Consider the following 25,186-nt stretch of genomic DNA (forward strand, 5'->3'; position numbering starts at 1 on the left):
GACTTATACAATCCTCAGGACCCAGAAAGACATACAAGAAGGCAATAACTGTCTCTAGGAGAGGAAAGATTAATAACCAATGGGTCTGGATTTGGAAAGGAAAGGATGACATTAAATTTTACCTTTCTCAACTGGGCACTAGAAACATGTTCAGGAGAGGTGATTCTGGCAAGAATTCTCATCCTTTGCCAGCTTCTGACAATTTCCCCAGGATCACATCTGTAGGCTTCAGAGTGGATGTTAAAGTAAAGAGTGTACCTTTGATGTCTACCTGGATTTGGCAAGGTTTTTCATTAATTTTAGTTTCCCACTGGCTGTTTAAGGGAATAACCAGAAAATCCCTCAGAGTCTTGTCAACCCTGAGAGAGGCCTAGCTGGGGGCCCTCCTTGAGGGTAAATATGGGGGTGTTTGTAAGGCCATTTATTGGGAGATTTTTGTTTATGGTCTTGTAGTCTCTTCATAGTGGAAGGATGATTCAGACAGAGGATGAGTTAGTTGAATGAGTGCTCAAGTAAAGTAGGGTAGAGTGGGGTAGTAGGAGTCATGTCAGTCTTGGGGTGGTGGTTCAGTTGCTGAGTCGTGTCCCACTCTTTGTGACAGTCAGTCTTGTAGTCTTTTGTTTTAGGTGCCTCTTGTGTCTCTAATTTTTCATTAGCATTTTACAAAGAATCTTTTAATGAAGCTATTTAGAATCTTGAAGCTTTTTTGAGGCTTCTGCACGCATCCTGTTCTGTTTGCTTGCTTTGCAAGTTCTTGCTTCCAGGTGCACCTTTTAAATGGATGATCTTGTTTAGTTGGAATATCCTCCTCAATGGCCATTGTAATTCTAGGTTGTCTTTGTAAGATTTTGCCATTTTCCTAGGTATCAACAGCTTCCAGGACCACAGTTCGTAGAATTAAAATAAGCAATTGTGTCAGAAGGTGGTGTGCTCAGTCCTTTGAACCTTGAGGATTCCATTTAGCTATGCTTTAGGTCTGTAGGAGCCAAATTAATACCTGACAGGAATGTGCTGCTGGGTTGGGGGTGTGTGATTGATGTTTTAAAGTGTATCTTGTTGCACAGTAATTTTCTTGAGATTGGTGGGTGACCTGGTGTTAATCTAAGCTCTTCCATGACCAACTTATTCCAGCATGAGTCTCTTAGAGTTCGGTGGTGAGTACTGTGACAGCTTTTAAGTATCTGTCTTGTACTCATCAATGTTGTCACTTTGGCTTCTGAGGTTCCCAGTCACAGTATATATGTTATTCCTTGACCTCATGTGCATAGTAACAGAAACTAACAGTAGCCAAGGAAATGGAACTGTGGACACCAGCAGTAACCAAAGAGATGGCATTGTGGACTTGTCAAGGGAAGGCCTTATGTGTTCCTAAGTGGAACCATTGGTAGTTGCTAATGTAGAATTTTGAAGTGAACTAGTAAATCCCAACAAATGGGCACTGTGCACTAACCAAGAGCTGGAAAGTCACATTCCAAGTGGAACTGTTTGGAAGCTCAAACTGACCCCCTCAGCTTGGACTCAAAGGATTCACAAGTACCAATGCCTTTGTTTCTCATCCCCAGAGTCGGTAAAAATCTCCTTTGGATCCCATCATTGCCACCAAAGTGTTTAAAAGCAAAATTCAACTGAATATATTTTAAAGATCTTACTGGATTTATTCAGTGATTCAAGAATTGAGCAGCATTCAGTCTTAACAGAAAGGTGTGCCAAGGGGCTATACAAAAGGAAAGAGCTCTAAGCAGAAGGGACCAGGAACAAGGAAGTTATAGTAGACCAAAAGTGGATTGGTTATGGAAAGTGGAATGGTTATGGCAAGGTCACATTCCTTTAGGAGATGGCAGACATCTTTAAGGCAGATTATCTAACTAGTGCTGATCGAGTGATTCTTGATTGGTTTAGCATTCCATTTCTGAAGGAGACCAAAACTGTAAGTCTCAGTTTATTACCATGGGACTTTGCAAAAATGACTCCATTTGGGGCCTGTTGTCTTGTTTTTTTACAAAGCTTAGTAATCACCAAAGGGCTTAATGATAAATATGGTTAATGAATCATCATTGTCTCTCACACTGTGTAAAGACTTTCCATAATTAACCAAATTTTATAGATCTTCAAGTTCATATAAATATAAAAGTTTAAAATTAAGGTGGATAAAGATGTGTTTTTAAATAAAGTTATATTGCATCATGGGAGTCCTTATCTTTTTGTACAAATGATAGGAAAATGTAACAGAAATTTGGTGCTTTTAGCACCAAAGAATAGAAGTTAGACATGTTAAATTTTACGTGTGACCCTTGCTCCACGCCAGCTGACTAAGCTTTTCAGACTAGTTTATTGAGGTTGCAAATTCACTGCCTTTATCAGAAGGATATTTTCCAGTCACAAAGGCCCTTAAATAAAGTACTTTGGGGCTCAAATGATTTTTTTAAAAAGTCTATTCCTTCTTAAAGAACTATGTGAATTTTCCTTTCTCACAGAGGGATTTTTACTTCAGATTCTCAATAAAGATACATATAAATGAAAAGCACAACTATAGTATAAGGAAAACTTGAAATTGGAAACCCATATTTCAAATTTGGGCTAATACTCTCTAGCTATGGTATTTTGGTTAAATAATATATCTGAACCTCAGTTTCTTTACCTGTAAAATGTATATGATGATAAATTACTCTCATATGGTCTCTATGAGGAGTAATTAAATCATAATGTATAAAAGTCCTTAGCAAAGTGGTTTATTTTTTTCTCCAAAAATATAAGGGGGTTTCCGTGATAAATTTCCCTGCAGCTTAAATTAGCAATAAAAAGGGTAGGTATTGAGAAAAAATTACAATCACCTGGTGGTTTTGAAAATGAGGATTGACCTTATTAGGTTTAGTAGGAAGATAGAATTTTTTTCTCCACCTACAATTAGTTGTTGTAAGAAACTTTATTAGAAAGAAAAAATGCATTCCGTGATGGGCTATTTTACTTTAAGCCTTCAAACTAAAGAAAATAGATTAAAGAGGAGAGTCTTAAGTTTTTTAATTAAAAATTTCTTCTTATAAGTAAAACATGTTTAAGAAAAATTAAAAAAAAATAAGTACACACATATTTTTAGCTATGAGATAATGGATGTATTAACAACCTTATTGTGATAATCAGCAGTATGTATACATAAACTGTCACATTGTACACCTTAAATTTATATAATTTTCAAAGCTGGAAAAAATAACCAAAAAGGATTAAAATAGATGAACACTATGAATGGTGTAGGATATATTTTTATACATATTTTTGTGGGCAAATATATGCTTATATTTTCTCAAGAATGTGATCATGTTCTACATGACTTTTGGTATCTTGTGTTTTCTATTTAACATTGTATAATGGATATGGTCTCAATTCATTAAATACATTTTTTTCAGCTGTGGTTTAACTGTTTCCATGTACAAGCCTTCGATCAATTAAGTATCAATTATATGTAGTTATGCAGTTATTCTTGAGGATATGGGTTAAAAGTCTGCTTTCTGACTTTTCTGCAGAAAGTCACTGTTCTGTTTTTTATTTTTCTTTTTTATTCTATGTTTTTAATGACTATGTTTCGCTGTATAGAGGTGCCATTATTTGTTTAACCAGTTTACTTTGTTGATTGATGCTTAGGTTGTAACTTTTTATTATTCCAAGTAGCACTGTGATCAATAGACACTTAGTTAAAACTTTTTCTGAGAAAGGGAACTTTCTCAAGGGAAAACTGTAAAGTGAAAAGATGAGCATACATAAATCAAGCTGTGCTTAACAATATTTGACTTTAAAGTGGAGGTCCTGATTAGGAAACTTCAAAGTTAACTGGTGTTTCCTAGTACTCCCCAGTATTCCTATATTGATCTGCATAAAGTTGGGGTTTTAAGAACTATACAATTTAATTAAAAATTTAAGTATCTCTTTTTAGATATGCTTATAGGTAGCAATCAAAAACATAACATAAGCTTTTAGAACTTCATGGAATCTTATATCTTGATCAAATTACTTGCCTTAAAAGAACAGAAATTTTAAAATACTTCCCTTAAGATTCCATAGTATGTTTCAGTTTCTAATATATTAGTATCCTTGTCTAATTCCTACCTAAACACTCTTATCTGTAACAAGATGTCTAATATAAAGGTAATGAGAACTGTTTGCCTATGGGACATCCATGATGATTAATGAAGAGACTGATAAAGGCAAATTAATTATTGTCAGTTGTCAGGATGTACTTTTCTGTAAATTTCTAAGGTATTGATTGATAAGTTACTGTATTTTTCATCATTGAAATATTTATTTAGGTCCATTGTAGTGCAGATGTTTTTATTTTTTGACAGTTCACTGGTTTTAGTATATTCATAGAATTGTGTTATCGTTACCAGTATCTAATTTTAGAACATTTTATCATCCCCAAAAGAAGCCCTTTACTCATTAGCAGTAGTCTCTATTTCCCCATTCTTCTTGCTCCTGGAAGTGAAGTGAAGTCGCTCAGTCGTGTCCGACTCTTTGCGACCCCATGGACTGTAGCCTACCAGGCTTCTCCATCCATGGGATTTTCCAGGCAAGGGTACTGGAGTGGGTTGCTATGCTCCTGGAAAGCACTAATCTTCTTTCTATCTCTAAGGATTTATCTAATCTGGACATTTCATACAAATGAAATCATACTATATGTATACTATCTACTATATAGTATGATTTCATATAAATAAATCATGCTATATTTATTTCTAACTTGTTTCACTTAGCAGAATGTATGAGTACCTCACTCTTGTAAGTGGCTGAAGAATATTCTATTGCATGGACATACCATATTTTGTTTATGCATTCATCACTTTGGTTGGTTCCACTTTTTGGCTATTGTGAATAATGCTGCTATGAACATTTATGTGGAAGTTTTTGTTAGACCATGTTTTAAGTTGTTGGCTATATACATGTGAGTGGAATTGCTAGGTTGTATGTTAGCTCTATATTTAACCCTTTTGAGGAACTCTTGATACCAACTGTTTTGCAAAGCAGCTGCACCAATTTACATTTCCAAATGCAATGTGTGAGGGTTCCAATTTCTTTGTTAGAATTTGTTTTTTTTTTTTTTTTTTTTCTTATAGCCATCCTGCCTTGCCTGTGTGGTTAGTCATGTCTGACTCTTTGCAACCCTGTGGACTGTAGCCCACCAGGCACCTCTATCCATGGGGATTCTCCAGGCAAGAATACTGGAGCGGGTTGCCATTTCCTTTTCCAGGGTATCTTCCCAACCCAGGGATCGAACCCATGTCTCCTGTGTTTCCCGTGTTGCAGGTGGATTCTTTATCTGCTGAGCCATTGGGAAGCCCCTTTAACCATCCTAGTGGGTATAAAATGGTATCACATTATAGTTTTGTTTGTGTTTCCCAAATAACTAATGATACTGAGCATCTTTTCATGTGTTTTTTGGGCCATTTGTGTATAGTCTTTGGAGAAATGTCTGTTCAAATCCTTTTCCCTTTTAAAAAATTGGGTTGTCTTTTTAGTCTTTGTAGTTGTTGAGTTGTAAGAGTTTTCTGGATACTAGACCCTTGTCTGATTTATGATTTGCAAATATTTTCTCTCATTTTGTGGATTGGTTTTTCACTTTCTTGATGATGCCCTTTGAGGCATAGAAGGCTTTAGTTTTGACAATGTCCAATTTGTCCTTTTTGTTGTTGCTTATACTAGAAAACTGCTGCTTGATCTTAGATTGTGAAGATTTAATTCTTTGTTTTCTTCCAAGAGTTTTGTAGTGTTAGGTCTTTTTTTTATCTGATAGTGTTTTTTCTTTTTTTAAAGAAATTTTTTTAAAGTAAAAGGACATGTGACAAAATTTCCAGCCTTTAAGGATTTATAATATATTTGGCTAAATTAAAAATATATGGTGAAAAAAGATAACTGGCAATATCATTCATTCATTTATTTGACACTTACTGGATAACCCTATGTAGGAATTAGGAGTGTAAGGATAAAAGACATAGATCCTTTTCTTATAATCTAGTGAGAGAATGAAAGAGATTACAGTACAGGGCTATAAATTCTGTTTTCCAGGTATACACAGGATGCTGAGAGGGTGACCAGGAAAGACAATGAATTGACCTAGGAGTGTACAGGTGATTTGGAAAGCTTTCAAGAACAAGGAAAGCTATGATAGCTGAGTTTTGAGGGATGAAGAGTGAGCCAGAGTAGTGATTTTTAGTAGAACGAGTGGTAAATATATAGTGTAGAGGTGAAAGGAATAATAAACTCAGAGATCTAGAGATTTTGGGCAAGATAAATTCTAATTGTGTATTAAAAAAAATTTTTTTTAATACCTAGGGCAGAACCAGGAAGGTTTAGGGTCTGAAAACTCTGTAGAAATGGGGGTAGTGATGTTTCCTTATGAGTTGTGAGAAATAAAGGAGATAATGCTTTTGTACTATAAATAATATATGTGTTAATCCAATTACCATTAATTTTCTAGCATGAGTTTTTGATGATTGTTGGCTCTTTAGTATCTTTATTTCTAGGATGTCATGAAGTCCTTAACAAGTTGTTCCAAACTCCTTAATTAAATACACAGTGCATGTTATAAAGAAATGGTTGTGCATGATTTAAATGAGGAAATAGTAATTATAGAGATGTGAAAAGCAAGTATTTAAAATTGACTATGGTTTTTAAAAATAGTAATATAAGTTACGCAATTAGGAAAAGTAATTAGGTAATAAGGAAATAAGGAGAAAGTAAGAAATATTCAAAACCCCACCACTTTAATATTAAGAAATTAGAGATGATTGCTTAATATTTTGGTTCATTTCCCTCCTGACATCTTTTCATCCATTTGTGGTCTGTACACAGACACACATACTCACTTAAAAATTTACAGAAGTGCAATCATCCTATATATGTGGTTTTAATCTGTTCTTTTTTTAAACCTAAATGCTATGTGTGGTTATATCTTTCTGTGTTAGTAATATAGATTTATATAATCACTTTGAATGACTTTATGGTATTCCATTGTTTGTATTTTACTGTTATTGATAAACATTTAGGTTGTTTCTAGTTGTTTTTTTTTATGATAGTAAATAATGCTTAGCATATTTGCCCACTTGTCTATCTCTTTAGCATAAATTCTTAGAAGCAGAATTGTTGGATTACAGCATATGCTCATTTTGAATTTAGGAGCATATTGCCACACCTTTGACTTTACTTACACATCTATCAGAAGGACACAGTGCTGCTTCTTTCTCCTTACTCTTGCTCACGTTAGCTTTTTTCTGTTTATCTAGTTGACAGGCAGATGATATTCTGCTTTTATTTAATTTTTCAGTTCAGTTCAGTCGCTCAGTCGTGTCTGACTCTTTGCGACCCCCTGAATCACAGCATGCCAGGCCTCCCTGTCCATCACCAACTCCCAGACTCCCTGTCCATCGAGTCAGTGATGCCATCCAGCCATCTCATCCTCTGTCGTCCCCTTCTCCTCCTGCCCCCAATCCCTCCCAGCATCAGAGTCTTTTCCAATGAGTCAACTCTTCGCATGAGGTGGCCAAAGTACTGGACTTTCAGCTTTAGCATCATTCCTTCCAAAGAAATCCCGGGGCTGATCTCCTTCAGAATGGACTGGTTGGATCTCCTTGCAGTCCAAGGGACTTTCAAGAGTCTTCTCCAACACCACAGTTCAAAAGCATCAATTCTTTGGCACTCAGCCTTCTTTACAGTCCAACTCTCACATCCATACATGACCACAGGAAAAACCATAGCCTTGACTAGACGGACCTTTGTTGGCAAAGTAATGTCTCTGCTTTTGAATATGCTATCTAGGTTGGTCATAACTTTCCTTCCAAGGAGTAAGCGTCTTTTAATTTCATGGCTGCATCTGCATGTGATTAATTTCACCATCTGCAGTGATTTTGGAGCCCCAAAAAATAAAGTCTGACACTGTTTCCACTGTTTCCCCATTTATTTCCCATGAAGTAATGGGACCAGATGCCATGATCTTCGTTTTCTGAATGTTTAACTTTAAGCCAACTTTTTCACTCTCTTCTTTCACTTTCATCAAGAGGCTTTTTAGTTCCTCTTCACTTTCTGCCATAAGGGTGGTGTCATCTGCATATCTGAGGTTATTGATATTTCTCCTGGCAATCTTGATTACAGCTTGTGCTTCTTCCAGCCCAGCGTTTCTCATGATGTACTCTGCATAGAAGTTAAATAAGCAGGGTGACAATATACAGCCTTGACGTACTCCTTTTCCTATTTGGAACCAGTCTGTTGTTCCATGTCCAGTTCTAACTGTTGCTTCCTGACCTGCATACAGATTTCTCAAGAGGCAGGTCAGGTGGTCTGGTATTCCCATCTCTTTATTATTTTATAACCAGAGAGATTGAATGTCTTCATTTGTGTATTGGTTCTGTGTATTCATCTTTGGAGTATTTTGTCCTTTTTTCCAACAGGCAGAATTGTATGGTGATTCCGATTGAGCTTTGAAGTTTTATCTGAATTCATAATCCCTGTTATACCATTTATTAGCTGCATGACTTGGGCAAATTAACTCTGTGTCTTAGTTTCCTCACATGTAAAATGGGGAGTATAGTAGTCCTTAGCTCCTAGGATTGTTGTGGGGATTGCATGACAGGTGAAGTGCTTGCATCATTGTCTGACAGGTAAGCACTTCTACTAATCTTTGCATACTTGGGTATTTCTATAGGATAGGTATAGAGTAGGAGTGTTTAAAAGTAGATATCACCAAATTGCTGTCCTAAAAAGTTGTTTGTTCTGTACCCCAAACAGCGTAATAGTGTTTTTAGAATCATATCAGTATTATGATTGTATCCAAGCTCTGTGTTTCAATGATCTGTTTCTGTATTCATCTGTATTCTAGAGAAATCAAAAGATTTTTGTATAAAAGTGTATGTTTTTCTACCTTTTTATTGAAAAATTTCAAACATACAGAAAAGCTTGAAGACTTGATTCTGTGATCACCTGTATATCCACTGTCTACATCAGGACTTAGCAATTTTTTTTCCATAAAGGGTCAGATATTTGCTGTACTTCTGTAATGGGCCAGTAAATATTTTAGGCTTTGGAGGTCACATAGTCTCTGTTACAGCTATTTGACTGTGTAGCTGTAGAGAAAAAGCAGCTGTAGACAACAGGTGAATGAGTGGGCATGGCAGTGTTCTAGTAGGTTTATTTACAAAAACAGGCTCAGCTGGATTTGGCTTGGGCTGTGGTTTGCCATCCTCAAGTCCAGATTAAATCGTTAACAGGTTGCTGTATTTGCTTTGTCTGTAAATATGTTGGTACATACTTAAATATTTTTTCAGAACCACTTGAAAGTAAGTTGCAATCATCATGCACTATACGCTTTAGTATTTTAACATGCATCTCTTAAACGCATTCTTCTGCATAGCCATAATTCCATTATTATAGCTAAGAACCTGTTCTTTTTAATAAAACTTATATAGTGTAACACAAAAAGTATGAAAATCCTTAGATTTGCTCCTTAGCTACTGCAACCTGTTAAGCTTTTTTTGTCCTCACCCCTCTTTCCCTAACTTTTCTTCATTTATTTCTCTAGGTAGAAATGTGTATTGGGTAATGCTGTTTGCTGGTTTCATTTGACCCAATTACACAATCAAATGAAAGGAATGTCTTCTTTTTTTTTTTCTTTCATGTGTTTGGTTTATATTTTTAAAAATCTGGGTTTTGTGTCTTTTTTATGCAGTTTGAAAGAGAATTATATGTAATTTATAATTAGAAGAAGAGATCTCATTAAGTTACATACAGTCTCTGTAATTTCCATATGGTTGTTTGTACTTGTTTACATAATATAAGAAACTGAAGGAAGGTAAATCCAATTATGTGCTTTGAAAAAGTGGCCAACTTTTGAATTTTCATGCTAAAAGAAGGAGGGAAATAATATAAATACTTGTACTATTTTCCAGTTTAACTTTATTATGCCTTTACTTGATAAAGATTTATAACACTTGAGATATAGCTGTTCCACTCTCCAAGAAGTTGTGCTGAAGATTTATCCAGGGTACTTGACCTGTTTTTCTCTACTCTTCAATCCCCCTACCCAAATTTAGCACGCTGCATCGTGCCTCTTCCCATGTCATCTCTTAGACTATGGATGCAAAGTGCCGTCTTATTTATCCTTTTAAAAACAGCAATTTCTTTCTGGTTAGAAGGAAAGAATTTAGTGTGTTGGTACAACTGTGGGACTGTAGGCTACAGTTAGAAATTATGTGGTGCACGATGAGGTAGATAAACCTGTTTTTTCTTTAATGACATAACTGTTAGTGGGCGCTTCCTGATGGGAGGGACTGGCTGTGGGGAAAACTGGGTCTTGCTCTGTGGGCAAGGCCATGCTCAGTAATTTAAATTTAAAGATTTAAATTGGATTAAATCTTTAATCCAATTTCTGCTGATGGGTGGTGCTGTGTTCCCTCCCTGAGGCCAAATGGTAGGGATAATGGCAACCTCCTCCAAAAGGACTTATGCCAGTCAGTGTCCCTGTCCCCACAGCAGGCCACTGTTGACTCATGCCTCTGCCAGAGACTCCCAAACACTCATAGGAAAGTCTGGCTCACTCTCTTGTGGGGTCACTGCTCCCTTCTCCTGGGTCCTGGTGCGTACAAAATTTTGTTTGTGCCATTACTTCACCAAAAAAGTCTGTGTAGTCAAAGCAGTGGTTTTTCTAGTAGTCATGTATGAATGTGAGAGTTGGACAGTACAGAAGGCTGAGCACCAAAGAATTGATGACTTTGAATTTTAGCACTGAAGACGACTCTTGAGAGTCCCTTGGACAGCAAGGAGATCAAACCAGTCAATCCTAAAGGAAATCAACCCTGAAAATTCATTGGAAGGATTGATGCTGAAGCTGAAAGTCCGATACTTTGGCCACCTGATGGGAAGAGCCAACTCACTGGAAAAGACCCTGGTGCTTTGAAAGATAGAAGGCAGGAGGACAAGGGGACGACAGAGGATGAGATGGTTGGATGGCATCACCGACTCAATGGACATGAATTTGAGCAAGCTCCAGGAGATGGTGAAGGACAGGGAAGCCTGGTGTGCTGCGGTCCATGGGGTCGCAAAGAGTCAGACATGACTGAGCGACTGAACAACAAAATTAGTGAGAGGCAGTTTGATTATTAGGAACAGACTCAAGATTATTGTTATATTTCTGTATTCCAAATGGAGGATGCTTCCTCTGTGTATAAAATTAGAATATTAAGGAACATAATAGTAAGTAATTCAGGATGGCTAAAGTATTCAGTATGTACTAGGGATGGAGGTTAGAAATATGTCAGAGAAAGGCAGAGCAGGGTTAGCCTGTGCCTGGCTCAAGAATGTGGCCTTTAACGTGATGTTAAAGTGGGATTTTGGATTCCAAATGGAATAGACTTTAATAGTTCCCCCAAATGGAAATAATAAAATTTTTTTCTGATTGTAAAAGGGCACTTGCTTGTTATAAAATGCAAACAACACAGAAATGTAGGCATTCACTAGAGATAACCACTGCTGACAGTTGGGTGTGTAGCCTTGTTGAATGGAATTTCTTGATTAGTTTTGTAGCAATGTGGATGGTGGAGAGGACAGGAGAGGGGGGAGAGTGAAACAGGAGGCTATTAGAGAGTTCCAGGTGAATGAAACACGAGGCGGACCTGCTTCTTAGAGGCGGCAGTGAGGGTGGAAGGAGGGTAAAGCTGCATTTGCAGCATTGGTTGGGCCTGGAGATGGCCGTACTCAGTGGGCTCGGTCAGACAGAGAAAGGCAAGTACCACATGATACCGCTTATATGCCGAATCTAAAAATAAAAAAGAACAAATAGACTGATAGGTTTAGAAAACAAACTTAAGGTTAGCAAGGGGAGAAATGGGAATGGGGAGGGATAAATTAGGTGTTTGGGACTGACATGTACAAACTACGATATTTAAAAGAGATAACCAACAAGGACCTACTATCATGGATAACTCTGCTCAGTATTCTGTAATAACCTAAATGGGAAAAGAATTTGAAAAAGAATAGATATATGTATATGTAAAAGTGAGTCACTTTGCTGTACGCCTGACACTGACACAACACTGTAACTCAATGATAGTCCGGTATAAAATCAACATTTTTTAAAATGGGACAAAGCTAGGAGGAAGATAAAAAAATATTTAGGGGAGAGGTGGGATTCAGTGATCAGTTGGATGTGTGGGGGTGGGGAGTCTTCACACCTCCAGAATGGCCAGAAAGGTAGCTGAGTAGATTGCCAGAATTTGGGTCCAAATTGTGGGGTCATTGAGGTGGTATGGAGAAGGCAATGGCACCCCACTCCAGTACTCTTGCCTGGAGAATCCCATGGACGGAGGAGCTTGGTAGGCTGCAGTCCATGGAGTTGCTAAGAGTTGGACATGACTGAGCGACTTCACTTTCACTTTTCACTTTCATGCATTGGAGAAGGAAATGGCAACCCACTCCAGTGTTCTTGCCTGGAGAATCCCAGGGACGGGGGAGCCTTAGTCACACAGAGTCGCACGCGATTGAAGTGACTTAGCAGCAGTAGCAGCAGCAGCTGGGGTGGTATAAAAGGAAAAATAGCAGTTTTTCCATCTGCATAATTCCAGAGTGGAAAGTGTATCTTTTGTTCTTATTTTCTTCTTGTAGTTACAAGTTTGTTTAGAAAGGGAGTGTAAAAGTAAGAATTCTGTTTTGACAAATAAGAGCTATTATATCATATCCTTTTCTCCTAATTGTGTTTTTCCCTTAAATTATTAATAGTTGAAGATAGGAGTTTCCTTTAAGAACTTGCTTCTGTTTTGGTGTACAACTGTAGCATTAGCTTTTATATTTCACAGATTCCTGTTGGAATCTTTCAATTTTAATTCTGAGGAATTGGGATCAGAGTGCGGTGAGAGAGGCTTTTGGGCAAGTTGTTGGCAGGGGTTCTTTGACCCTGAATTAAGGATAGTTTGGGTCTCTGAGTAGGATCTGACTTTCACCAGGTTTTGCTGTGTGTCTGGCTGTTGGGAACAGGGCTATAGAATTCAGTGGGAAACCTCTTCTATGTTGTATAACAGTATGCATAGCAAGGCAGTATTAGTGTGGACTTGAAAGCTGAGCACCGAAGAATTGATGCTTTTGAACTGTGGTTGTTGGAGAAGACTCTTGAGAGTCCCTTGGACTGCAAGGAAATCCAACCAGTCCATCCTAAAGGAGATCAGTCCTGGCTGTTCTTTGGAAGGACTGATGTTGAGGCTGAAACTCCAATACTTTGGCCACCTGATGCGAAGAGCTGACTCATTGGAAAAGACCTTGATGCTGGGAAAGATTGAGGGTAGGAGGAGAAGGGGACGACAGAGGATGAGATGGTTGGATCGCATCATTGATTCAATGGACATGGGTTTGGGTTGACTCCGGGAGTTGGTGATGGACAGGGAGGCCTGGCATGCTGCTGTTCATGGGGTCGCAGAGAGTCGGACACGACTGAGTGACTGAACTGAACTGAACTTGAGTTCTGGGAGCCAGTGAAGGATCTTCAGTATCCAGGTAATGAAAAGATGATTGGTGGCTTAATGTCTGGGGGTTACTGAACTAAGGCATTTGCCTTTGGTCCTGGGTGAGAAAGGCATGGGTTGCTGATGCCAACCTCTTTTGTTTTCAGATAGGATTAAACATGAACTTTCATATAGATAAAATTTTCTGAATTTTTAAGTATTCCTGTAGGAGGAAATTTAATACTCTTTTGATTATTCATCTTTGCATTAAACCATCCTCCTTGTCAGGAGCCTTTATCTAACTGAAATGCCTTGTGTCACCATTTTGGGGGCACTTCTTGTTTAGTTTTATGTTATGTCCTTTCATGAACCTCTTAAAAAGAATTGCCTGAATACACACACTGTCATAATAATACATCTCTTTTGAGGTTTGAGAAGATCTGGGTATGGATTGTCGAATCCCAAGATCACAGCATTACATTAATTTTTTCCCTAGAGTTATTTTCTTGTTTAGACTCTGTTATTCAATATGTTTACTAACCTTTTAATGGATGTAGTTACTCATCTAAGGTATTACTCTAAATATTATGTGGTGAGAAATAGGCAGGGTCACTGATTGGGATTGTTGAACATACATAGAATTTAGGAGAGACACTGTCCCCTGCAGTGTATTCTCTTACTTAATACTGGAGGGAATGAGAGAAGATTGTAATGAGAAAGATTTATTCTGGAATTTTGCTGTTAGTTTTTATTTATGCTTTAAAGCTTATTTCAGAAAGTTTGAATTTTGATTCTGTCAGTCATGCTCTTATATCCTCATCACTTAAAAACTGGCTTCCTTGTAACTCAGCTAAACTGTTGTAAATAGTGATGAAGCATATGGAGGCTGAGTTAATTGGTGAGTTATTTATCGATAATTCTCTCTTGGCCACTATATTTTATGTTTATATCTAAAAATTTAAGAGCTAATATGTAATGAATATCAGTTGTTAGAAGCAGATATTTCTGAGGTCAGAGCCTAGCTATTTAACAAATTATGTACTTCTTAGCCTTTAAAATGAGGTTAAGAACTATCTCATAGAAACTTTATGAGGCTTGAAAGAATTAAATATAAGGAACCTGATACAGGGCTGTCTGTGCTGTGCTGTGCTCAGTTGCTCAGTTGTGTCTGACTCTTTGTGACCCCATGGACTGTAGCCTGCTAGGCTCCTCTGTCCATGAGGATTCTCCAGGCAAGAATACCAGAGTGGGTTGCCATGCCCTTCTCCAGGACAGGGCTGTCCAGTGGGCACTAAAATTAAATCTCTCCTTTTCTTAATTTTCATTTTTCCTTAAAAATCTAAATGCCATCTCTTCTAAGGTTTCTCATATCATGTCTTCTAATGTATTCTTTGATATCAGAATTTTTGTGATGGGAAATGGAGGCAAGAGTGTGCCTTTAAGTGTTTGAGAACATGAAATTTTTGAAGTGTTTAACAATGGCCGTCTCTCTGAACTTCACTGACTCACCCAACAGTTACTGAATTTGCATTCTAGACTCTGTGCTAAGGGTTATGGAAAGCCAAAGAATTACTGATGGTCTTTGTCCTTAGGGACTTTCACTTTAGTGGCAAAAGCAGATAAGAAAACTAAAATTACCTTATAATTGGAAAGGACAGTAGTACCTATATAAGAAAAGTTCAGTTCAGTTGCTCAGTTGCGTCCAACTCTTTGCAACCCCATGGATTGCAGCATGCCATGCCTCCCTGTCCATCACCAACTCCCAGAGTTTACTCAAACTCATGTCCAATGAGTTGGTGATGCCATCCAGCCATCTCATCCTCTGTCATCCCCTTCTCCTCCCGCCTTCAATCTTTCCCAGCATCAGGGTCTTTTCAAATGAGTCAGTTCTTTGCATCAGGTGGCCAAAGTATTGGAGTTTCAGCTTCAGCATCAATCCTTCCAATGAACACCCAGGACTGATCTCCTTTAGGATGGACTGGTTGGATCTTCTTGCAGTCCAAGGGACTCTCAAGAGTCTTCTCCAACACCACAGTTCAAAAGCATCAATTCTTCGGCACTCAGCATTCTTTGTAGTCCAACTCTCACATCCATACATGAAAAGTAGTCAGCAGTAAAAGTAGGAAGAGTGTCTATTCATATTTGTTGCACAAATGTGTTGTCTGTACCTGTGTCTGTGATGGGTGCAGTAAGAAAGCTTTTTGTAGGAGCTGAGGCTTGAGGGATGGATAGAGAAAGGTTTAGGAGAAGGGTATTACAAGCAGCTTGTGCAAAGGCTACAAGTGGTTCAGTTTGTTTCTTTTTTTTTTTTTTTTCAGTGTAGGCAAAAGTTTTAGTATACCTTTCATAGTAAATGATACAATATACTTAGGAACCTTTGGGATTTTGACAATTTAGATGACACAGTTAATAAAGTTAATCTAATGGCATGGATAGTGTACTATATCCTAAGTGCAGAATACATATTTTCTCTTTCTTTTTATCATATCACCAGGGGCTTCCCTGGTGGGTCAGTGGTAAAGTCCACCTACCAATGCAGGAGAATCAGTTTCCATTCCTGAGTTGGGAAGATCCCCTGGAGAAGGAAATGGCAACCCACTCCTGTATTATTGCCTGGAAAGTTCCATGGACAGAGGGGCCTAGCGAGCTGCTGTCCATGGGGTTACAAAATAGTCAGACTTGACTTAGTGACTGAAGAACAACAATGTATAGGTACGAAATTCTTTTTTCTTATGATGAGAACTTTTAAGATCTATTCCCTTAGCAACTTACAGATATACAACACAGTATTATTAATGATTGTCACCATCCTACATGTGGTTCTTTATGGCTGGAGCTTAAGGCTAAGGTAAGGCTTCAGAAATAAGTAGAGGCCGAAGAAGTTATGAAAGGGCCCATGTGGAAAGATAAAGATTTTGACAGTTATGATTTGCATGTTAGAAAGATCAGTGATCAGTCCCCTTTAAGTAGCTTTCCTGGAAGTCCCATCCAGTGACTTCCACTTCTAGCTCACTTACCAGTCCTAGCAGTGAGGAAGGCTAGGATGTATAGACCCTTGCTTGGGTACATGCTGCCTAGAATAAAACCAGGATCTGTTACTAAGGAACAGGAAGGGAGAATAGGTATATGGTAGGCAGCCATGTATATGGTATATGTACCAGGTATATGGTACGTGTGCAACAAAAAGGATTGAGAACAGAAGTAGGGAGACCAATTTAATATAATACCTAAGTAGTAGTACATGTATAATGTCTTACAAAAGAGATTTGACTGACATTCTTAAAATAATGAGAATGTAATCTTTAAGCTCTTCTGCTGGGAAATCTAGAGGATTTAAACCGTTATTTTGTTATAAGAACTCTTAGGTTCTTGGAGCAAAAAATTATGCTTTAATTATTTTAACCTTTTAGTTAAAAAGTTTCTTTTTCCAATTAAACATTAGTAAAATTAAGTTGTTGCTTAGTCACTAAATTGTGTCTGACTCTTTTGAGACCCCATGGACAGTAGCCTGCCAGGCTTCTCTGTCCCTGGGATTTTCCAGGCAAGAATACTGGAGTGGGTTGCCATTTCCTTCTTCAGGGGATCTTCCCAGACCAGGGATCGAACCCGCATCTCTTGAATTGGTAGGCAGATTCTTTACCAGTGAGCCACCAAGGAGTACTAAGGAGATTAACATTGGTAAGCACGGCCTTGATAGAAATCACTTTAAATATATATATATATATAGTATACTTTTTTTAACCATATAGCAATCATACATTAAAAAGGGATTTACATTAGTTTTTCTGGAAGATGAAATAACACATAATTTTTTTATACATATCTTTTTGGATGTTATACAATTAGCACCTATTACTGTTTTAAAGAATTGTGATGACATACGTGTATATAAAATAAAATTTACCATTTTAATCTTTTTAAGTATACAGCGATGTTGAATGCATTATTTGTGCCACCATCACTTCCATCTATCCACAGAATTCTTTTCATCTTGTAAAACTGAAACCCTATACCAAAGAATAACTCCCCAATTTTCCCCTTTACCCAACCCATAGCAAACACTATCCCACTTCCCTGCATTGGCAGGTGGATTCTTTACTGCTGAGCTACCTGGGAAGCCCCTACTTTCTATTTGTATGAATTGGACTACCCCAGGTACCTCTCTCGGAGAAGGCAATGGCACCCCACTCCAGTACTCTTGCCTGGAAAATCCCATGGACAGAGGAGCCTGGTAGGCTGCAGTCCATGGGGTTGTGAAGAGTCGGACACGACTGAGCGACTTTACTTTCACTTTTCACTTTCATGCATTGGAGAAGGAAATGGCAACCCACTCCAGTATTCTTGCCTGGAGAATCCCAGGGACGGGGAATCCTGGTGGGCTGCCCTCTATGGGGTCGCACAGAGTCGGACACTACTGAAGCGACTTAGCAGCAGCAGCAGCAGCAGCAGGTACCTCTATAAGATGGATCATGCACTATTTGTTCTTTGGGGACTTCCTTATTTTATCTAGCATAATGTCCTCAAGATTATTCTATGTTGTAGTAATGTGCAGGCTTTTCTTTTTCAAGAAAAGCTCCACTGAGTGTGTATGTGTGTGCGTGCGTGTGTGTGCGTGTATGTATGTGTATGTGTATATATCTTGTTTATCCATTTATCTGTCAGTGAAGAGTTGAATGGCTTCCACCTTTTGGCTATTGTGAATTCTGTTATGAACATGAGTGTACAGATATTTCTTTGAGAATCCTCACTTTTAAAACTTTTTGCTATATACCCAAAAGTGGCATTTCTGAATAATCATTCTATTTTTAATTTTTTGAAGCATTGCCATACTGTTTTCTATAGCAACTGCACCATTTTACATTCTTACCAACCGTACACAGGGGTTCCAGTTTCTTCACATCCTTGCCAACACTTGTTTTAGTCCTTGAATTTTTTTTTTTTTTATAGTATTAATAGCTGTCCTAATGGGTATGGGTTAGTATCCATTTTATTGAATTTTTTTTGAAGGTTTAAAAATATGAAAGTGTGAGTTTAGTGTAATCACATGGCAGTAAGTCTTAATAAATGGAAATGGAATCACTCAATTTTGCTACTCTAATAAAAATATTGTTTGAATGTTATTTGGATATATGTTCTTCAGTCTTTTTCAGGCCTTTAAATTTTTTTTGAATTTTTTCTTTTGGTTTTATGTTGTAAGCATTTCTCATTTTTTAAACATGTTTTGTACAACCATCATTTGAATTTTAATTTTCCAAGGAAATGTTGCAAATGCAACATGATTGAATACTTAAGAACATTTTGTAATTGTTTTTTATGTATAGCTAAGTGCTTGGTTTGTGTGATTTTAATTTCATAGAAGACTGGATGATATAGCGACTAAAAGTGTAGTCTAGAAGTAGGCAGTCTGGGTTTGAATTGCACGTCTGCCACTTCAGGCTGTGTGCATTTAGGCAAGTTTCTTAAGCTCCCTGTGTCTCAATTTCTTCATCTGTTAAGTGAGGATAATAACAGAACTTATCTCAAAGTTGTGAAGACCAAATGAGTTAGTACTTGTAGATCTTTAGGACAGTGACTAGCTCATCATACATCCTATATAAGCCTTTTCTGCATAATTGTTTTATTAGGTGAGATCGTATCTCTTTGACTTTTAAAAAATATATGCGATATATAAGAAGTTACTGTGTCTTGGGTCTTTAGTTTAAAATGTCACAAGCACTGACTTAGAGGAGGGTGTAGTCTATTAAGGTTGTTTTGGGAGTTAAGAGAAGGTACATCTGAGGCAGATAGTGCTGGGCAAATTGCTGAATTAGTAACATGATATAACCATCTTTTGGGAACTGTGACCTTCTGGCAGGCATTTAGCCTTGTCAACTACTTTAGGCTCTTTTGACCAGCTCAGCCCTTTTGCTTTGCATCTTTGGGTTTCCTTGCCCACACAGCTCCCCAGATTTCTTGGCTTGGCACTTTATGTTTCCTCTGTTGCTGTTTAGTTGCTAAGTCGTGTCTGACTCTTTCGCGACCCCATGCACCGTAGCCTGCCAGGTTCCTCTGTCCGTGGGATTTCCCAGGCAAGAACACTGGAGTGGGTTGCCGTTTCTTTTTCCAGATAGTCCCTCTGTTTCTTAGTTAGCAACTTTTGTTGTTAATTTATGTCAAATGCAGAATATAAAATTTTTGCAAAATGTAACATTCTGTGATTGTAATACCACATTTCATTTCATTCTCAGTAGCAGTCTGAGAGAGTAAAGTCAGTACAGGTTGGAGAGGTAAAGTCCTCATTGAACAACTCTCGTTATATGAGAGATTAAGTGACCTGTCTGATGTCACAAAGCAGTTAAGTGATTTAGCTGGAACTTGAATTCAAGCCACTTTTCTTTTTTTCCTAATTATTTGATAATATTTTAAATAATTTTTCTATATTACATAAAGATAACATCCCTCCCTCTTTTAAATTTAATAGCTAGTAAAATTTATCTGACTCCTTTTCTCATATACCAGCTGCATTTTGTAGTCCTTAAGCCCAGTATCAGTAAAGAATGAGATGAAGTCTGAGATCTATGTATTTTACCTGATTAAGTTCTTAATCTTTTACATGAATGTTTTCTGAAAAGAGTTTCATGTTTCGTGCTTATGTTTATTTTATACTATTCGAACAAGGTAGATTTCCCCCATACTGCCTAGCATATGTAGTATCTGGCTCATTTCAACATTGCTGTCAGACTTAAATTAAATCTTGGCATTAGAGTATCTTTACAGTCTACTTTTCCCCTTCCCTCTCTGCAGATCTGTTTTTAATTATTTTTTTCTATATTCTGAACAGTCTCTGGTTCTAAGAATGTACCTTGAGCTGTCGAGTCTAGCATAGTTCATTATGTGAAGTATATTTTTCTACTTAATTTCTTATGTATTCCTTATATTGGCTCTCTCACGTGATTTAAAAAATTTGTTGTTAGGATTTTCGATAGTGTAAATCACCTGTATTGGTGAGAATTATAATTAGTTAACTTTTGTTTTTTTTCCCACATAATTAGTCATGTATACTAAACTCTGAATGATATCAATATATTATTGATTTATTCATTGTCAAATCCCAAATCTGGTTTCCTTGGCAGACGTATAGACTTGTGATAGGCATTTGGCATTTTGTGTTTTGGGCAGTGTGACTTTAAATCTACATAAACTTCTCTGCCTTTTGCCTCTGCTGTGTTCATAGATTCCAGGAGGGCTTCGTGTATGGACCTCAAGCGTTGGAGGTAGCAGACTTTTCAGCAGAAGGTAAAGCAGAGTGTTGCCTTCTGGTGTCATTGTGTGTGTGTGCTGGGATGGGCATGGGACAGGTTCCAGAGCTTTGCACAAATGTCATCACAAAATAATTTATAATGGTGCTTTTCACAAAATGTAAAACCAAGCTAATACTTGGAAATTTTATTCAGTATTACTAAAATACATAAAAAGTAGAAAAGTTTAAATAGAACTCCAGACAAAATTTCAGTCTCTCTGCTGTTAACTGAAGAGGAAGAATGTATAGTGCATGCTATCTAACTTTCTTAGACTTAGTTTTACTATGATTTCTTCCTGGGAAGGTATCCAAATCATTATTCATATGCTGTATTCTTCCTTGCTGCTCCTTTTACTGAAAGATTGCTTCACAGTAAATAGGCAGCCTCGTTGGTGACTCATGACTGGAGGACAGACATTTTTACTCTAGGTCCCATGTGCCAAAAATCTTTGTTTCTAACACGCTAATTACCTCTCTTCAGAACTTGTTAATATGCTCTTCTCTCAAGTTAGTTCTTGTTTCAGTAGAGAAACAAACACATCCCACTCATTTGTAAAATATGTTTTTATGGAGACCTTCTTAATGAGTTATTTTTAAGAAAATAATATGACATAACTTTCCTGGGTAATGCTTCTTTGATTTTTTAAAAAAATACAAATATTTTGCCATTTAGGTGCCAGATATTATAGATATTACTTTCTTTGAATTTATGAAACCATTTATGAATTTTATTCAGATGATACTTAAATGCAGGTTTTTTTTTTTTAAAGACCTATAGCAGCTAATAATGTTGCATTCTTAAACTTAATAAGTTTTTAGATATATTCCTAATGGAATTAGAGGAATGGTTTTCTTATGTCTTCCTGGAATTATATTTGTATTGCTATCAAGTGGCTGCATCTTATACTTTTTTTTTTTTTGCATTTTATACTGTATATTAAGGACATACACCTTATGTGATATGGGGTATTTATTAAATAGCTACTCTGTGCCCTACACAGAGTCTTTCCATGTTACAGTCAACTTAGTTTCACTATTTCATTTTTTTCCTATTCAGAGATACTGCTTTCCTTAGCTAGAAGAGTTTCAGGCTGTTTATTGAGGTTAGCTGCAATTTTACCACTGAAGCCCTTTCTCCTTTCTTTGGTTCTCTTCACTGGCCATTTGGAGGATATTTTGTATTTACCAACAATAGATTGGAAGTAATTTCTTGAAGGCCCTTTCATACTTCATTTTTAGGCTAGTCCGCTGTTTTCACTGCTATTGAATTATGCAGCCTTCTATTTGTTTAGCTAATCTTTCTCTGGTGTATTTTGTTATCAGTTGAGTATCTCAATAGATTTTCTAGTGACTAACATAGAAAATGTAAAGTAAACTGCTCATATCAAGGCACAGAAAGACTCTTCCCCAGGTCCTCATCTCTACAACTTCTGTGAGAAGGATGTGATGAAATGGTTACAAACAGTAGTTTCTCAAAGATAATTTATTTTTTAGAGCTGTTTTAGGTTTACAGAAAGATTAAGTGGAAAGTAAAGAGAATTCCCATATGCCCCTTTACCACCTCAACCTCATTCTCCCCACCCCCCATCTCCCTGTGACTAACATCTTGCTGTAGTGGTATGTTTGCTGCAATTGAACCAGTAGTGTTACATTATTATTAACTAAATCCCCAGTTTTACCTTAAAGTTCACTCTTTGTGTTGTATATTTTATAGGTCTGACAAATATATAACATGTATCAACCATTACAGTATCACGTGGAATAATTTTACTGCTCTAAACATACGCTGTGTTATAGGAGAAAGGGGCACAAGAGGATGGTCATGTCACAAGTCTTGGGCAAGTCCCTGGAATGGGCAGCCTAGTGAGAGTCCTTGGCTTTGTGCAGGAAAGAATTCAAGCCATAGTAAAGTGAACACAAATTTATTTAGATACATATTCCATAGGCACAATGTGAATGTCTCGGAAAGCAAGAGTGGCCCCTCACTGTGGGCAGTTTATTTCTGTGGGAAAAAGTGGGAAGAATATTCTAACTATCTTGGATAAGGGTTGGGGATTTCTGGGAATCAGCCACTACCTACGTTTTGACCTTTTATGGTCAGTGTCTGAACTGTCATGGTGCCTGTGGGTGTATAGCAAGGCTGTATAGTGAGGCGACAGGTAGACTGGAAGTAGAATCTTCCTCCGTCTTGGGGCTAGTTGGTTCTAACCAATACTTGTCATATCCCTGTACGGCTGTGTCATTCTTTTAATGCTTGTGCCCTGCCCCCTTCCGTCCTCTCTCACCTGTGGTCCATCCATTCATCCCTGCCTTCCTTCCTTTGAGCCCCCAGCAAGCACAGATATTTTTTTGTCTATATAGTTTCCTCTTTTCAGAACATCATAGTTGTATAATGTAGTTTGTAGTCTTTTCAGTTTTGCTTCTTTCACTTAGTGGTAAGCATTTAAGCTTCTTCTCTATGCCTTTCCATGGTTTGATAGCTCATTTCTTCTTAGTGCTGAATAACGCTGCATTATCTGGGTATACCACAGTTAATCTATCCATTCACGTACTGAAACATATGGTTGCTTCCAAGTTTTGGCAATTATGAATAAAGCTGCTATAAACGTTCATGTGCAGATTTTTATGGGGACACAAGTTTTCAATTCATTTTGGTGAATGCCATGGAGTGCAATTGCTTTATCATATGAAAAAAGTATGTTTACTTTTGTAAGAAACTGTCTCCATTATTACCATATCAACTTGAGTTTGTCAATGTCCACAAAAAAAAACTGGTTGGAATTTCGATTGGGACTATGTTGAATCTATAGATCAAATTGAGAAGAATTGACATCTTGACAATTTTAGGCCTTCTTTGCTATATACATGGAATATCTCTCAGATCTTTTTTGATTTCCTTTTTCACTTTTATCGTTTTCCTTGTATAGACCCTGTACATGTTTTGTTAGTCATAACTAGGTAATTCATTTTTGGACCTGCTGTTGTAAATGTTAAATTGTGTTTTTAATTTCTAGTTCCAACTTTTCATTGCTGGTATATAAGAAAGTATTGGCTTTTGCATATTAACCTTCATCCTGCAGCTTTGCTATAATTGTTTATTTGTTCCAGGGGTTTGCTTGTTGTTCTTGGAATTTTCTCCAAAGACAGTTATACAAATACACTTTTATTTCTTGCTTAATCTCTGTAATTTTAATTTCCTTCCACATTTTATTGCATTGGCTAGGACTTCCAGTATGATTTTGAATAGGAATGGTGAGAGCAGATATTCTTGTCTTGTTCCTGATCTAATTGGGGAAGTCATCAGTTTTTCTTCATGAGCTATGATAACCACAATAGATTATTCTACTCAGGAGTATAGAAGATGTAAAGTATTGCTTATATCAGGCCACAGGAGGATTCATTCTCCCTCCCCACACTCCCTTTCCCTCACCTAAACTTCTTTGAGAAAAATAGGATTAAATTGATGGTTATAAAAATATTTTAAATGAGGGAATTAAGGCAGTTTTAAGGGGAAGACAGAGGATGAGATGGCTGGATGGCATCACTGACTTGATGGAAGTGAGTCTCAGTGAACTCCAGGAGTTGGTGATGGACAGGGAGGCCTGGCGTGCTGCGATTCATGGGGTCGCAGAGTCGGACACGACTGAGCGACTGATCTTATCTGATCTGATGAATATTACTTAGTTCCTTTACTCTCTTGTGAACTTCTATAGGTTTCAACTTCTATGAAATTGTGAATTTCAGTATATTATTACAACCCTTGTAGTGTCCAGTATGCACTACAATTGGCATAACTATTTGTTGAATGAAAAACTTAATTTTTAGACTCTTAACTGTAAACCTCTATCTTATTAGAAAAGGCAGAAAACCGATAGCATTAGATCTCTAATATATTCAGTCAATCAGATACTTGACAGTTGCAAGGTATCGTGATGGCTACAAAAGATACAAATAATAATGATACCTCCTCTCAGAAAACTTATTACCCATTTAGGAAAGGTTAATTTCAAATTTCATGTTTCATTTTTGCTGATATGCATTTCTCAGAAGCTCTTATTTCTATATTTCTTTTAAGCATTCCAACTGAAATATCTGTTTGTGGACTTCTTGGGTAGAAGAAGTGGGTAGTGGACACTGTGCTAGATATTTTACATATATGATCTCATTTATCTTGAAAATTGTGCAGTGTTATTATTTTCAATTAACAGGTGTAAAAACTGGTAATATGAGACTATGCGTAATTTCTTTGTTGTCTGATTTAATATATTAGGTGTATAATTCCATACCTTAAGCTCTTTAAATCACATACTGTGAAAAAGTAACTTTACAGAGTGGTATATGATGAATGTTGGGTGTATAGTATAGAAATGTGCTTGGTGAACACAGAGAAGAAAGCTTTGACCTCAGAATAGAACTAGTTCATAAAATTTCTGGAAAGCTTGAC

The 25,186-nt window shown here is 37.2% G+C and overlaps 1 protein-coding gene across 2 annotated transcripts in view; it reads left to right on the forward strand.

Moving 5' to 3' along the window:
- Nucleotides 1-25,186, forward strand: part of CDK19 (cyclin dependent kinase 19) — a 169,768-nt gene that overhangs the window by 16,980 nt on the left and 127,602 nt on the right. Inside the window, exon 2 of one of the 2 annotated variants that reach the window (XM_005210778.5) lies at nt 20,677-20,738. The exons of the other annotated variant lie outside the window; for it this stretch is intronic. The gene's annotated coding sequence lies outside the window, so the exon portion shown is untranslated. The remainder of the gene's footprint in view (nt 1-20,676; nt 20,739-25,186) is intronic. 2 annotated transcript variants of the gene reach the window in all.

Source organism: Bos taurus, chromosome 9 (assembly GCF_002263795.3).
Source record: "Bos taurus isolate L1 Dominette 01449 registration number 42190680 breed Hereford chromosome 9, ARS-UCD2.0, whole genome shotgun sequence".
NCBI lineage: Eukaryota > Metazoa > Chordata > Mammalia > Artiodactyla > Bovidae > Bos > Bos taurus.